General features: G+C 38.7%; 1 non-coding gene across 1 annotated transcript; it reads left to right on the top strand.

The window, feature by feature from the left end:
- The first annotated feature begins 320 nt into the window (after positions 1 to 320).
- On the top strand, positions 321 to 427 carry LOC131634834 (small nucleolar RNA R71). The gene has a single exon (XR_009293678.1). It is a non-coding gene; the product is annotated as a small nucleolar RNA R71 (small nucleolar RNA).
- The last annotated feature ends 16,798 nt before the right edge of the window (positions 428 to 17,225 follow it).

Genomic DNA, 17,225 nt, shown 5'->3' with positions numbered 1-17,225 from the left:
AAACAGCAGCCACGGCGGCTACAGGTGCTACAGTGAGGTTCTCGATCTTTTGAGTTAGGGCATCGACTTTGGCGTTAACACGGTCGAGGCTACTTATCTCGTACATACCACTCTTCGTTGAAGATTTCTCTCCAGAAGTTTTCTCTGACTGAGCTTTCTCACCTCCCCATTGATAATGGTTTTGATCCATACTCTCGATAAGTGCGTAGGCATCGGCATATTCTTTATCCATCAGTGTGCCACCTGCGGCGGCGTCAATTGTAAGTCTCGTGTTGTAGAGGAGTTCATTGTAGAAGGTATGGATAATTAACCATTGTTCTAAACCGTGATGTGGACAAAGTCTAAGCATGTCCTTGTATCTTTCTCATGCTTCAAATAAGGACTCGTTGTCTTTTTGTCTAAACCCATTGATCTGGGCTCTTAGCATGGCGGTCTTACTAGGTGGAAAATAACGTGCCAGGAAGACTTTCTTAAGTCCATTCCAGGTTGTGACAGAATTCGCGGGTAAAGACTGGAGCCAAGCTCTAGCTCTATCCCTCAGTGAAAAAGGAAAAAGGCACAATTGGATAACTTCCAAACTAACACCATTTGCTTTTACAGTGTCTGCATATTGCAGGAACACTGACAAATGAAGGTTAGGGTCTTCCATCGAATTTCCAGAAAATTGGTTTTGTTGTACAGTTGACAACAAAGACGGTTTTAGCTCGAAATTGTTCGCCTCAATAGTAGGGGCGACGATGCTATTGTGTGGTTCAGCTTGCGAAGGAATAACATACGACTTGAGAGGACGCGGCTGTTCTCCCATTGTTGATTCTTTAACAGGTTCAGAAGTAGGATTAGGAACAAGAGTGCGAGTTCGTCGCAATCGACGTGATACAGTGATAGAATGCTCCGGTTCGGGAATTGGCAGCACTGAGTCTTCACTTCGAGAGCGAGTACTTGACATGCACAAAGGGACTTAGAGTAATTAAGTTGCCTTAGTCTCTACAACGTAACAGTTAATTACGATATCGACTAAATTAGTCCCTGGCAACGGCGCCAAAAACTTGATCGCGACAAAATGGGGTATGTCTGTGATAATGACTGCAAGTACACAGTCTATCGCGTAGTTTTAAAAGATATCGAACCCACAGGGACTAAGAATCGACCTAATGTAGTTAATCACTACTACGTAAATCTAAGGCTAATATCTGATTGATTATGATCAGACGGGAAAGTAAAATAAATATAATTAAATTAAATAAGTGGGAATATTATGGGTATGTAATGGTCGGACGTCGGGGATCTAGTAAACTATCGACGTGAATCGTAATTTAAAATACTCTTTTTATAGAAATCATTTGTTTAAAAACCTTCCTCTCACACTCTCGTGTTTATTGATTACGATCTCATTATTAAACCTAAGTGAGCGCTCTCGCTGTATCAAATCAAGTTTAAAATAATTTTTGAAAACCGATGAAGACTAATTACCCTTAAAGCGCTCTCGCTGTATTTAAGGGTAATGTTTAATTCCTACTGTCAAGTTAAAACCTCAAACTCTCGTTTTTATTGATCCTAACTTCTATTGTTTTTAACTCTCGTTACAAAACAGTTGAATTAAGCATTAGAAACTAATACCAGATAAATAAATTTCATTAATAAAATACGTCGAAAGTATTACTCGATTCCCTCGGTTATATGACCTTACATACCGATAATAAATATTTAGCCGAACATTATTTTAATAGACGGAACAAAATAGGCATAGCAGATAAATAACATTCCGGGCATAATTCGATAAATTAACATAAACAGAAAATAATAATTAAAGCTAATAAATGAACCTGAATTAAATTTGCAAGACTTTAATGAATAATCTTGAAGTATCAATCCTTGAATCCGGAACGAAAATCAATTGCAGAAAATAAACTGAATCTAAAACTAAAAACTAAATTATGAAGCTTAAAGAAATTGAGATGCAACAGTGTTCTGGTGTGGAAAACTATTGCAGGTGGTTCGGAAAGAAATTAAATTGCAGAAGAAAATAAACAGCACTTAGGGTTCTCCAAAAATCTCTTTGATTCAGGTCTTGTGTTGTATTTATAGAGAAGTACTAGGATTTGAATTGATCTTGAAAAATGTATCGTCTCAGCATCTTCGTGGAGGGAAAATAGGCGGAGGAAAAATAGCGTTTGAAACAGACTCCTCTTCTGGGCCTGGGTGTGTGACTAACATCACACACCAATATTCAAGGGGGTGCCAAACGACAGAGAGGGGGAGGTGCCGACCGGCAGAAGGATGGTGGTGCCTCTCGTCGTGGGCCTGTTTGCATCTTGGGCCTTGTCTTCTTCTTCCTGCGCCCTTTGTTTAATGTTACACCCCTTTTTGGCTTTTAATCTTCAATTTGACTATTTTTCCATCATTTCTTTTGCAAGCCCTGATTTTATTAAATACCTAAAATAAAATAGAAACACCGACATAATACAAAATAAAATAATAAAATCGAAATAAAATAGGATAATAATACATGTAAATTAAGCTAAATATACGATATGTTTTCGTGTTATCAGATACCAGTCGCAGGTGGCTCCGAAAGGAAGATACTGGACGAAGGGGAATCTTACCAACTTGCTAACCTCAGTTAGACTTCAAAAAGAGACACAGCCGAAGGGTGACTCAACGAAGGACGAAAACAGCCAAAGGGGAATCTAATCATATTTGCTAACCTCAGTTAGACTTCAAAAAGAGACACAGCCGAAGGGTGACTCAACAAAGGACGAAACCTTCTGAAGGGGAATATAATCCTATTTGCTAACCTCAGTTAGACTTCAACAAAGGATAACAGCCGCAAGGGGCTCCGAAAGGAAGAAACCAGCCGAAGAGGAATCTTACCAACTTGCTAACCTCAGTTAGACTTCAAAAAGAGACACAGCCGAAAGGTGACTCAACAAAGGACGAAACCAGTCGAAGGGGAATTTAATCCTAATTCCTAACCTTGGTTAGACTTCTAAAAGAGACACAGCCGAAGGGTGACTTAACAAAGGATGAGACCTGCCGATGGGGAATCTAATCCTAATTGCTAACCTCAGCTAGACTTCAACAAAGGATACCAGCCGCAGGTGGCTCCGAAAGGAAGAAACCGACCGAAGGCGAATCTTACCAACTTGCTAACCTCAGTTAGACTTCAAAAAGAGACACAGCCAAAGGGCGACTCAACAAAGGACGAAACTAGCCTAAGGGGAATCTAATCCTAATTGCTAACCTCAGTTAGACTTAAACAAAGGATACCAGCTGCATGTGGCTCCAAAAGGAAGTGACCAACTGAAGGGGAATATTACCAAATTTTCTACCCTTAGTTAGACTTCAAAAAGAGACACAGCCGAAGGGTGACTCTAGATCTTAAAAGTTATACCAATAATCATTGGACTTGACTGAAGACGACTAGTAACGACTAGACTCTATTGGGGGATGTTATTAACATTGGATTTGAAGGTGATGCCAATAAACATTGGGCTTGAAGGCGATGCCAATAACCATTGGGCTTGATTGAGAGAAGATTAGTAACGACTAGACTTAATCAGGGGATGCCAGTAAACACTGGGCTTTCAAGAAGGCATTGGTGCTTGCGGAGCACAAGAATTACATGAATCCCACATGCCAACAGACGGGGTGTAACTCTTCAAGAGAGGCAATCATTCAAATTGCCACACACCAAGTATGCTCATCCAAATGATCGAGATATAGGATAATATCCTTACTCAAATTGCACTCAGCAAATGGGAAAATAACCACGAAGACTAGTGACTACTAGGCTTGTCTGAAAGACGTCAGTAAACACTGAAAAATAATAGAGATATTGATGCTTACGAAGCATAAGACTTACATAGTTCCCTTAGGCCAAAAGGCGGGGTGTAATTCTTCAAGAGCGGCAATCATTCAAACTTCCACACACCAAGTATGGGTTTGAAACGATTGAAAAATGAGATGAGTTGAATACCCATCCTCATTCTCACTCTAATTGCGCCCAGCTGTCATACCCAAAATTTGCCTTATTGCTATTACATTTTATTAACAGGGATGTAGTACAAATTCTACAAGGGGTGTATATCAAACTAGTGGGCTTGACATCTTGATTGGCAAGCCCATTTCAAAAGAGTAACCATTCTCTAAATTGTCCAATTCAAAAGATAGGAGTATACATTAAGTAAAAGTGTGTATTTAATTGGGCTTATTATTCATAAGAATATGAGGCCCAATTTTAGGAGTCAAAATTATTTTTAAACTTGGTTTTTATAAACTTCCTCGATTTATCTACAATATTTTGGATTTTTGTAATTATTTGTTTCTATCAAAAGTATAATAGTTTACTCTTAAACTATTTATACTTTAATAAATAGAAAATATTTGTCTATGCTTCATACACTTTTAATAACATAGCACAATTGGTAAGGAAGCAAGACTTGCAAATAAGAAGTCGTGAGTTTGAATCCCATGAGTGACATTTTCACACTTTCTCTCTTATTTTTACCAATTTTTTAAAAAAATGGGTTGTTGGGCTTTTGGATATGAGTTATTTCTTTTTTGGGATTTTAAACCTAAATTTCCCATTATAAATAGGACCTTTGGCAATCCTATTTGGAGGACCTTTTTTTCACTTCACGTACAATTTGCAAAAATTCACACACACAATCTTTTTTTTCTACGCTTTTAAATTTTTTTACGCTTCTCTTCTCCCTCAGAGGGTTTGCCTTAGGGTTGTCTTGAACAACCCTAACCCGCCGTTATCGATTAACTGACGACGGCCGAAAAACCCGTTCCCCTTTTCAAATCCCTCAACTCAAACTCAAACCTTTTGGCTGATGATTGTAACACCCCATATTTTCCGTTTATTAATTTAAGTTGGATTTAAATTAAATAATTGGAATTTTAGTATTTTAATTTGGATTTAACTGGAAAATTATGGAATAAGAGCTATTGGGCTTATGGTGTAATGTTAGTAAGAGAGGGGTGCTATTTGGTTAGGCCTTTTACTAAGTTGTGTTTATTTTATGTTATTTTTCATAAAATAAGAAAAGAGGCAATTGGGAGAAAAAGAAGAACACGTGAAAGAGCAAAGAAGAGAAGAAGAAGAGGAAGAAGGGAACCTTCAAGAACTCACATCGAAGGTAAGGGGGACTCTTCCTTTTAGTATCTATTATGTGATTATAGGTAATAGGACTGATTAGAATATTGTTTGATTCAATTGGTTGTATTGGGTTTTGGATTATTAAGTTTAGGGAGGTTTTAATTGATGAAATTGCATAGATTATTGGTTCATAATGTGTTGTTTTGATGTATAATGATGCAATTGATGATTGTTTGGCTGTATATGATGTTTAGAATCGTTTTTAGACCTTGAATGTGTGAAATGCAGGGTCTGTCGCAGACTTGCGAATCTGCAAAATCGCAGGTCCGCTAAGCGGAGGGGGGGTCCACTAAGCGGAGGACCTGACCTGGTTAGCTTCTGTCAAGGGTCGCTAGTGGTCCGCTTAGCGCAGGTCTAAAGGAAGTTCGCTTCTGCCTCACGTCGCTAGTGGTCCGCTTAACGGGCCCTACTGTGCAGAAATTTTTCTAAACTTCAAAATTTCGTATCTTTTGATCCGTTTACTCTTTTTATGTGCCGTTTTAGGCATTGCAGAGCTAACTAAATGTTTTATAATATAAATTAGAAGTATGGGCAGTGGCCGACTTATTTTTAAAATGGATTTAATTGCTTTGTGAAATGAAATATTGTGCATATGTGTGAATGTGTGAATATGACAATGTTTCGGTGTGATGACAAATGAATGGTGGTTATTGTTATGATTGTCATGATGAATGTGTGAATAATTGAATGATTGTGCAAACATGTACATACTTTGTCGGTGATGAAAATGGTGAGTTATGGTGAGACAATGCGGTGCATCAGATCAGTGATGTGTTTAAGTATGTTATATGTGTGCATTCATTCATATGCATTCGGTGATGGATCCTGGTGATGTTTGGATCAAATGGTGGACATATTTCCCATTATGCAGAAATTGTGTCGGTTGGACCGTATCTCGGTGATATATAGATCGGTCGGGTGGATTAAGTCCACAGATTATTGGTACCACATGCATAGTCTTAGTTGGTCCATGGGCATATTGATATAATATGATTGAATGAGTTTCAGTGTTCTATTTTGGTCATGTGATTGTTGGTATGGTTACTTAATAATTGTATGAAAATCTGAATATAATGCAAATTGGGTGAATGGTATGCTATGATGTTGTGTTGCTTATGAATGCATAATATTTATTAACTGTGAATGAGACTCACCCTTACATGTTGTCATTTTTTCAGATTGAGGATAGCGGCTTTCGACTTGGTGAGGATTAGCTCATAAGTCAGTGTGTTAGTGTAGCGTCAAGTGTCATGCTCTGATATTGTAACACTGGGGAATGCTAGTTTTGAGTTTGTAACTTTAATTGTTTATTTTGGGTTATTTTCCGGGATATGGTATCAAAGATTTTGTGCCTATCCGATTGTTTAATTTTCCACTATGTTGACATGAGATGTTGTGTGTCATACCCCAAATTTGTCCTACCCTATTTATCTGGCCTACAATCCATATACATACATCATTTAGGTCATGGCCCAATTCATGCATTCATATCATGATTACTATCCTAAAAGGTGGCAAGAAAGAGGCTCCTGGTACAAAGGATTTCTGATTAAATATAAGGATCTGAGGTCTAGTCTAGTGGCATTATCCTTCTGAGGGCTCCCTTGAATCAGGGTTTCCTCACCTTCAAGTCAGAGCATTGGTTAGAAAATACAAGCTTACTACTCATATGATTATCCTGAATTAGGGTTTCTTGACCAAAGTTAACGCAGTAGACTTTCTGGTCAATACATGGATCAAGAGCTGATTTTATGAAGGGAGATGGTATGATGACTGTGTGGAGATGTTCAATCGATTGCCATTGGTCAGAAGCTGATTAATCAGGAATTTCATTGAGATTGGAAAAATCATAACAGTTGACTTTTAGACATTCTGGTCAAAATCAGAAGAATTGTCCAAATATTGACCCAAGATGGAAAATAGTCAAGAAAAGTCAAAGGAATAATAAAATCAGGGAGAATGGGTCAAAGTTTCCATTTTGGGAAATATGGCTAAAAGTGGAAAATTTCATACTTAGAGAATTTTTTGAAGTTTTAAGGATGGGTTGGCAGCTGACTTCACAGCATGTTTACACGTGGCATTTGACATTTTTTCAGGAAATAGCCAACACCAATGTTGTTTATCTCATGGAGATGAACAACTTTGTAGTTGGACACTTTTCCATTTGAAGCTTGGATCAAAAGATATGATCATTGGAAGTTTGGAAATCATTATAGATTACAAGTCACAATCCAAGTCATGGACCAGGTCACGCATAGACATTCCATCAAACACTTGGTGCGCCAGATGTTATATTGATTTTAGAGTTCTACAAAAGTGCTATGGATTCAAGCTTGGTCTCGTTCTCTTCTCCTCCATGTCCTCTTCATAACAAGCCAAGAAATAAGTCATTTGGACAAAGTATGAATCATTTATGATCATCTAAAGTCATTGTTTCGCAAAGTCTTGGTTGAACATCTGGCTAGGTCAGGATCCAGGTCACGAGCGTGCATTTTGGCAAACATGTGGTGAGCGTAATGTAAGCTTGATTCAGAGATTCTACAAACCTCCATTTGGTTCAAACTAGGTCTCAAACTAGTCCTTTCCATGCCCTCTTTCTATTAAGCTAAGGAGTGTGATGATTGAGCATGTATTGAGAAAACTATGAAGCTTCAAAGTTGTACCCTGACCAAGTTGTATTTCGACCAAAACATGAGGCCAAATCCCAGTCAGACGCGCGTGAGCCATATGTAGCAACAATGCATCATTTTTCCAAGTCATTCTCTCCTAATTCCAAGCAATAATTCAAAACATCACCAACATGGAATTTGCTCTATTATACATCGTTTTTACAATAAGCCAACAATTATTCCACCTGGTTAAGTATAGAGAGAGATACAAGATCTAAAACTCATGTGTTTGAAACTAGGCTGCAGGTTGGCATTCGACAAGGACCAGCACGTGCGTGACTTTACTATCAGCTTTTACCATCATTCCACAATAAAACCATGCATGACACTGCAACATGAAGGGCAAGAGAAAAGCTTACTAACAAATTACACAACTTGTGCACTATGTTTGAAAAAGATCAAGTGCTTACACCTCCACCATACCTCACCATGTACCATCACAACTCCATATAAAAGTTAAACCTCTTCACAAATCAGAGATCACGCATTCATTTTTCACCACACACTCTCATTTTCCTTACTTTCAAAAACTATCTCCTCACTCATCCTCTCTCGTTCTCTCTCTTCTCTTTCTCTTCATTCAACTTCCAAGAGAAAGTTTGTTACATTCTCTAACAAACTTTTCTACTACGATGCTTCCATAACCGAATCTTCATCACCACCATTGAAGCAACCTCATTCATCTTCGTCATCTCCTCGAGTCTCAAATTCTAAACAACATCGTCATCATCATTACTTGTGTGAGTCAAGATCGAAAGCTTCACCATCGCGTCTCTTTCTTCTGCAAGGTTCCAAGAGTGGAGGACTGAGTTTGTGATTACTACTGCATCTCAAGGTTTTCTTCGCCTCTAAGATCCAAGCTTCGAACAAGTAAGTTTCTTGAAATCTTCAGCATATGTAGATTAGTTGATGAAGCATATAGTAACATGCTTAATGTGGTTCTGTGCGTGAGATTTTGATTTCCATGGTTGAATCTTGTTTGCGTGTTATTGTATGTATTTACTTGCCTAAAATCACTTGTTTGAATTCAATAATTGATCATGAACACACTGCTAAGATTTAAGTTGGATTTTAATGAGGTTGATGAACTTAGGGTTTTTAGAATGGCCTCGGATCAGACATTAGAGATAGCTTTAGGAAAATCTAAGACCAGATCGGTAATCTACATAAAATTTCGATGGGAAAGGTGTTATCTTTATGCATTTCTGGAAAAAAAGAGTGACCTCCGCCGTGGAAGACCACCGGAGAAGAAGACCGGAAAAGTCTCTGGCGTCTGCATGAATATTGGTAGCCTTCTCTCTCTGATCCAATGTGGCACATCGCCATTGGTTCAGACTCCCATTCTCTGGCCGGTTTGTTTTAAATGATTGGGGGCGTGAGGTGTCGAGTGTTGATTGGTTAAGAATTCATTTTGTTATGTAGTCACTTAAATCGCATTGGACCAATTGATATAGTGTGTGTGTTGAATGTCACGTCTCATATATGAAAAAAAACCATAGCCATAATGAATAAATGCTGACAAAAAAGTAAAATAAAATGTGGATCATAGGTGAATGGGATTTGGGCTTCACGCGTGTTGGGCCTGAAAAGTTTCTGAATCGTACCCCTTCCTTGCTAACACACCATGCGCGATGTTCATGGGCCTGAGTGCCCTTGTTATTCTCACACCCCTGTTTAAGCCCAGTTCTTTGCTGATGACTGATTTTAGTCTATTTAAGAACTGCTAGTACACCCCCCTGCAGTGTAGATTAGATTTTCATTTTAATTTTTGTTTTGCTTTTTATTTTTAGCTCATAATTCCAATTTTAAATCGAATAAAATGCATTAAATCAATGTGAGGATAGTTTAGATATTGTGAATAATTGTCATGATTTTTGTTAATTTTTCTTAATTGTTTTAATCCTTTTAATAAATCTTTTTCTTCACAATATGTTTAAATTTTCTTTGATTAACACTTCTTTGTAAATAATTCTTTAATAGACTTAGGAATTAATTTTAGTCTCGATTTTCTTAGAACTAATTGATATATGTGTGTTTGTGAATGCCAATTTGTTTGCTATAGTTCTCAATTTTATTTTCCGTATATTGACTTTCCTTTACCTATTCCATGTATAGTTTTTTTTCTTTAATAAAGTGTATAGTTCTTTTATTTTGGTTCCCTTGTATAGACACCTTAGATTAGAACTTAGATATAGTTCCCCATTGCATTCTTTTTTCTTTCAACTTTTAAAATACTTAATAAACAGAAGAAGCGAATCACACTTTACTAATAGTGAGTAAGAAATGAGTGGGATTTATTCCCTAATCTGTTTCTTAATCGCTTAGTGGGAGAGAAATGAGTGAGATTCATTCCCTAATCTGTTTCTCGATCGCTATAAGAAATGAGTGGGATTTATTCCCTAATCTGTTTCTTAATCGCTTAGTGGAAGAGAAATGAGTGGGATTGATTCCCTAATCTGTTTCTCGAACACTATATAATGGAAGAGAGATGAGTGGGATTCACTTTTATACACTTTTATGTGATTCAACTCGCAAACAAATTCCCCTTAAAAAATACACAACCAAAATCACTTAAAACACCTAACAATGGTTCGAATTAAAACAAAGTAGAAAAAGTGGTGAGTGGCCCGGTATTGGGAACTGTTCATCTCTTATCTACCCTAAAAGACACAAACCAATCTCTTTTTCTTCTTTCTTAAGGGCATTGTTATTTCCGCTCGAACGCATCGTAGGCGATCCCTTATGCAAGAGCGCGAACGTTAACTCCGCCCAACTAAAAAACACAAAACAAACAGAAAATCGTGAGCCGAGCTACGGTAACTCTGATTCCTGAAAAGGATACGTAGGCAGCGGGGTAGGGCCCGTGCGAGTACAATTCTTTATTTTCCCTACATTTTGCATTCATTCACATTTAGACATAGACATAGTACACACCCTTTAGATAGAAACAAACATAGGTGGATACCATCGAGTACGATGGGCGTGAGGGGTGCTAGTACCTTCCCCTCGCGTAACCGACTCCCGTTCCTGGATTCTCTGGTCGCAAGACCCTGTTCCTTCCTTTGCTAGGTTTTCTGATATTCCTTTCCCTTATGGGATAAATATATTGGTGGCGACTCTGTTCATTTTTCACGAGTGTGCGACATTTTGAACCATTGATGAATGTTCCTTAGTTAATGCATGACAATAAAGTATGTTATTTTGTGTTTTTAAATAGAATTGTGGCACCCTTGTTTCATGTTACTCTGATTATTTATTTAAATTCCGTGGGGTTTATAAGGGTGTTACAATAGTGGTATCAGAGCATAGTCGTTCGTTGTGACCAGAGTCTTAGTGTTAGTCATTCCGTTGTATGTGACGAGTGCGAGTTATCAATGTCGATAATTTTGGTTCTAATGGAATTGTTTTGTGGATTAGCTGAACAATGGCTGGAAGAGATGGAAGAAATGACAATGCTATCGTTGAGGCTTTGGGCATGATTACTGGTGTGCTAGGAGGGAATACAAATGGAGCTGGGATTGGTGCTGACAGGCAATTGGGGAATTTTCAGAGGAATATTCCTCCGTTGTTCAAGGGTACACATGATCCTGAAGGTGCTCAGAAGTGGCTAAAGGAGATCGAGAAGATTTTCAGAGTCATCGATTGTGCTGAGAACCTGAAAGTAAGGTATGGTACATATATGTTGTCCGAAAAGGCTGATGACTGGTGGATGGCTACTAGAGCTTAACTGGATGCTAATGGTGTAGCTATTTCTTGGGCTGTGTTCAAAAGACAGTTTCTGAGGAGGTAATTTCCTGAGGACGTTCGAGGCAGGAAAGAAATTGAATTTTTGGAGCTGACTCAAGGTAATATGACGGTACCAAAGTATGCTTCGAAGTTTGTTGAGTTGGCGAAGTACTACGTTCACTACAACAATGATGAAGCTAGTGAATCCTAAAGCTGGTGATTGGAATAGGCCTAGTGGGGGAGATTCAGGTGCTCCCGTTAAGTGCTACAACTGTGGTGAGACTGGGCATAGAAGGAATGAGTGTAAGAGTGGGGAAAAGACGGGTCATATTGCTTCTGATTGTAGGATGAAGACCGTGACTTGCTACAATTACGGTGAAGAAGGCTATATTAGCCCACAGTGCACTAAACCGAAGAAGAATCAGTCTGGTGGGAAAGTCTTTGCTTTGTCTGGGTCAGAGACTACTCCGGAGGATCGATTGATTAAAGGTACGTGTTTTATCCATGGCACACCTTTAATTGCAATTATTGATACTGGAGCAACGCATTCGTTTATTTTGTTAGATTGTGCTAAGAGATTGGGATTAGAAATATCTGATATTAATGGAAGTATGGTTATGGATACTCCTGCGTCGAGTTCAGTAACTACTTCTTCTGCTTGTTTGAATTGTCCGGTTGACAAGTTTGGTAGAAAATTTGGGATGGACTTAGTGTGCCTTCCTCTTGAACAACTTGACGTTATTCTGGGAATGATATGGTTGGAATTCAACCGAGTTCATATTAATTGCTTTACGAAGATGGTTATCTTTCCTGGAGAGAGTAGTGTTGAGGATTTGGCGATGACTACTAAGCAGGTAAATGAAGCGGTCAGAGATGGGGCTACAATGTTCATATTATTTGCATCCATGGAGGTGAAAGGGAAAGTGGTGAGTAATGAATTACCGGTAGTACGAGACTTTCCAGATGTTTTTCCAGAAGAGGTTAGAGAGTTGCCACCTGATCCGCTGTCGCTCGCGGGTCAAAACGAGTAGTTTTCAAAAACGTAGTATAGCGACAATGGCTCGAGTCGTATCGCAAGGATTCTTGATTTTATTAACTAAAAGTAAAGTCGAATTTGGGGGGGGGGGTTTGGTTTGGTTTCGATTAAACAAAAAAGCGCTTAAAATAAGTGATTCTGAAAATAAGCTGTTTTGAAATAAGTGATTAAAACAGGTTAATCTGCCGGTTCTACTTCCAACTTATCATTGATTATTACAATTTCAATTCCCTAAGCGGAACCAATTCCTATTCGATTGCAATATTGATGAAACAAGCGTCGACAATACTACACGAGTTATGTTCCTAATCACCGAATTAAGCAAACGGTTCACCGAATTAAGCAAACGGTTATCGATAGCGCGAATTAACGAATAAGCTAAGTTTAAACGCGATTAAAGTAAGGAACATGCATCAATCGAATTAAATCCAATATATTCTATAAGAACGAATTAAGCAAACGAAATCATATAACAAATTGGAAAGGAACTGAATTAAATTGAAAGTAATAATAACCTCAAAGTTTTGTGGAATTCGAATTCGGCAGATTAGCCCTTAGGATTAGTTCTCCATTACAGGATCGTCAAAAGCTTCGAAAATTTCGTGAATGGAAGATAGATGCTACAGTACCACGGCTGCTACCCTAAGGGGAAAGATTACAACCCAACTGGGTCAAAGATACGACCCAGGCCCAAAACCAATTGACCCGAAACTTAACTAAAGCTAGTGCTGCAACTTCAACGCATTTTCTGGCCCTGCTACAGTCCGATTCTGACTTCGACTCAAACATAAGAATTGTAGCTCTTTCTCTTAGCTTTCCGGCGATTATTAGAACGCCTCAACGGACTTCTGGAACTCCAGATATGATCGTTTCCGTGGAGACTGTTATTGCTGAAAAATTAATACGAAAAACAAATAAGTGCAAAAATAAAATAAAATATAAAAACATATTAAAACATAAAAATAAATAAAACAAACCGAAGAAATGCTTGAGTACAAACATGGAAGAACGTGCATTAAAATGCACTGATCAAATTCCCCCACACTTGAACTTTTGCACTCCGAGCAAAATGAAAAGAATGCAGAAAAACATCAACAGTTACTCATCCTAGGCTACAGATCTTCGGGTGAGTTTGCATCGACAGGTACTAATCTTGCACACTAAGGACATCGTAAGAACACTAACCACAAATATGCAGACATAAGGCTCCTAAATACACAAACCAATTCAAATCATATTATTATACCATAGCCTAACTTACTCATCCTTTTTGCTCTTTTTCATTCAGGCGCAATCACATTAAGCCCGTTATCTCCACACACTTATAGCAGGACAACCGGTTAGTGACTCTGATCCTTTTGCACGGGGTTCCGGTACTTGCGTGGCATAACCCTTTGCTTACTCAGATGTAGTTGCGGGGGATCGGACCGTAATCCTCCCTACCAAGTTCAGCACCAGAAACCGCTGAACCAACTAACAAAGAGTTTTGAAAACTTTTTTTTTTTTTTAAAGATTACACAACCGTTGGGTTAAGTGACCGGGTGAGGATCACCAAACTTAGAAGGTGTATTACCTTTTTCTTTTCTCTTTTTTTTTTCTTTTCGGAACATTCACTTATATTCATCGGCTTCCTGCGTAAAGTGTGTGAGAGATGGTGCCGACTGCTGAAATAAACTACTCAAGAGCTGTCAAAGAATGAGAAATTAAGGCTAAAACATAATAACAAATTCAAATCAATTTCTGTATGCAGGAGACTTACGGTGTTAGAACGATACCGATCTTGTGAATTTTTCCCAAGTCTCCGCAAACCCGACTCAAATCAGTGTGTAGCCTAAAACTTTCAAGAAGATGCATTTTTTATTGAAATTAAACAAAATACTAACACACAAAAAACAAATAAAACACACAATTTCCTCCCCCACACTTAAACTAAGCATTGTCCTCAATGAAAAGACATTACTAATAAAGTAGAGAGAAGGAAAGAAGGACTCCCTGATCAAGTTGCAGTGTAGTCAGGTGCTTCTAAAGAAAGCTCCTCTATGCTGACATTTTCAGGCACCGAACTTTCATGGAATAACTTCAGCCGCTGCCCGTTAACCTTGAAGACTTTGTCAGTACCTGCACTTTTTATTTCTACTGCACCATGAGGGAAAACATTAGTAACAACAAATGGGCCAATCCATTTGGATCGAAGTTTCCCAGCCATAAGCTTAAGGCGGGAGTTAAACAGTAAAACCTGTTGGCCCACAGAAAATTCCTTCCTAGAAATCATTTTATCATGGAAGTGCTTAGTTTTTTCTTTATAAATCCTAGAGCTCTCATAAGCCTCTAATCTAAGCTCTTCCAACTGTTGCAATTGGAGTTTTCTTTCAATACCTGCTTGTTGCATCTCCAAATTACAACTCTTCACCGCCCAAAAAGCACGGTGTTCTATCTCAACAGGAAGATGACACGCCTTACCAAAAACAAGTCGATAAGGAGACATCCCAATGGGTGTCTTGAAAGCTGTCCTTTGAGCCCAAAGTGCGTCTTCTAGACGACGGCTCCAGTCTTTCCTGTTTGGCTGCACCATTTTCTCTAAAACCTGTTTGATCTCCCTGTTTGAGATCTCAGCTTGCCCATTAGTCTGTGGGTGATATGCAGTAGAGACTCTGTGCACAACTCCATACTTTCGGAGTAAGGCTTCCATGGTGCGGTTACAGAAATGAGTGCCTTGGTCACTTATGATAGCTCGCGGTATTCCAAACCTGCAAAAGATATTAGACCTGACAAACTCTGCAACAACTTTAGAATCATTAGTCCTAGTGGGGATAGCTTCCACCCACTTTGAAACATAATCAACAGCAAGTAAAATGTAAAGGAAACCAAATGATACAGGAAAAGGACCCATGAAATCAATTCCCCATACATCGAATACCTCACAGAAAAGCATAGGCTGCTGAGGCATTTCACTCTTGCGAGTGATGTTTGTACCTGCTATCTGGCACTCTTTACAAGTGCGATAAATCTCAAAAGCATCCTTAAAAATAGTTGGCCAATAGAAGCCTGAATCAAGGACTTTTCTTGCAGTCCTTTGAGGACCGAAATGTCCGCCGACTTGAGATGCATGAGAAAATTTTAAAATAGATTCAATCTCATTGTCGGGGACACATCTCCTGATTACCTGATCACTACCAAACTTCCATAGATATGGATCATCCCAAACATAATATTTGGCATCACTCTTGAGCTTGTGAACCTGTGATCTAGATGCACCTGTAGGAAAAACACCAGCAACAAGAAAATTAACAATGTCAGCAAACCAAGGTGTAATCCCATGCAAAAGAAACAACTGCTCATCAGGAAAGTCATCCTTAATAGGAAAAGGATCTTCATCTCTCTCTATCCTGCTCAAGTGGTCAGCCACTAAGTTCTCAGCTCCACTTTTGTCTTTAATCTCAACATTAAACTCTTGGAGCAGCAACATCCACCGAATCAATCTCGGCTTTGCATCCGGCTTCTTCAGCAAGTACTTTAAAGCTACATGGTCAGTAAAAACAACAACCTTGGAACCTAGCAAATAAGATCTGAATTTGTCAAGAGCAAAAACAATAGCTAGTAGTTCTTTTTCAGTGGTAGTGTAATTAGACTGTGCAGAATCTAAAGTCCTAGAAGCATAGTAAATAACATGGGCAGCCTTGTCAACTCTTTGTGCAAGGACAGCCCCAACAGCATAATTCGAAGCATCACACATAAGCTCAAAAGGAAGTGTCCAGTCAGGGGGCTGAATGATGGGAGCGGAGGTCAATGCTTTCTTCAAGAAGTCAAACGCTTGTTTGCATTTGTTATCAAACTCGAAAGTGACGTCATTCTTCAACAAGTTCGACAGCGGAAGAGCTATCTTGCTGAAATCCTTGATGAAACGCCTGTAAAAACCTGCATGACCAAGAAAAGAACGAATCTCGCGAATGCAAGAAGGGTAAGGCAATGTAGAAATCACATCAATCTTAGCAGGGTCAACAGAAACTCCCTTTTCAGAAATAATATGACCAAGAACAATTCCCTGCTCAACCATAAAATGACACTTTTCATAATTCAACACAAGGTTAGTCTCGATGCATCTTTCTAAAATCAAGCTTAAACTGTTCAAGCATGCATCAAAAGAAGAACCATAAACAGTAAAGTCATCCATAAACACTTCCATGCAATTTTCAATAAAATCAGAGAAAATACTCATCATGCATCGTTGGAAAGTGCCAGGAGCATTGCAAAGGCCAAAAGGCATCTTCCTGTAAGCAAATGTACCGAATGGGCACGTGAAAGTGGTCTTTTCTTGATCTTCAGGTGCAATATGAATCTGAAAGTAACCTGAAAAACCATCAAGAAAACAATAATGTGATTTACCAGCTAGTCGTTCAAGCATCTGGTCAATGAACGGCAAAGGAAATTTATCCTTTCTAGTAGCCTGGTTCAGTCTCCTGTAATCAATACAAACTCTCCAGCTGTTCTGGACTCTAGTGGGAACAAGTTCATTCTTTTCATTTTTTACCACTGTGAGTCCAGATTTCTTAGGTACAACCTGCACTGGACTTACCCACTTACTGTCAGAGATAGGATAAATGGTACCTGCTTGCAAGAGTTTGGTTACCTC

Source organism: Vicia villosa, unplaced genomic scaffold (assembly GCF_029867415.1).
Source record: "Vicia villosa cultivar HV-30 ecotype Madison, WI unplaced genomic scaffold, Vvil1.0 ctg.001361F_1_1, whole genome shotgun sequence".
Lineage (NCBI taxonomy): Eukaryota > Viridiplantae > Streptophyta > Magnoliopsida > Fabales > Fabaceae > Vicia > Vicia villosa.
Note: the sequence above shows the minus strand (reverse complement) of the source record. Positions and strands in the feature narration are given on the sequence as shown.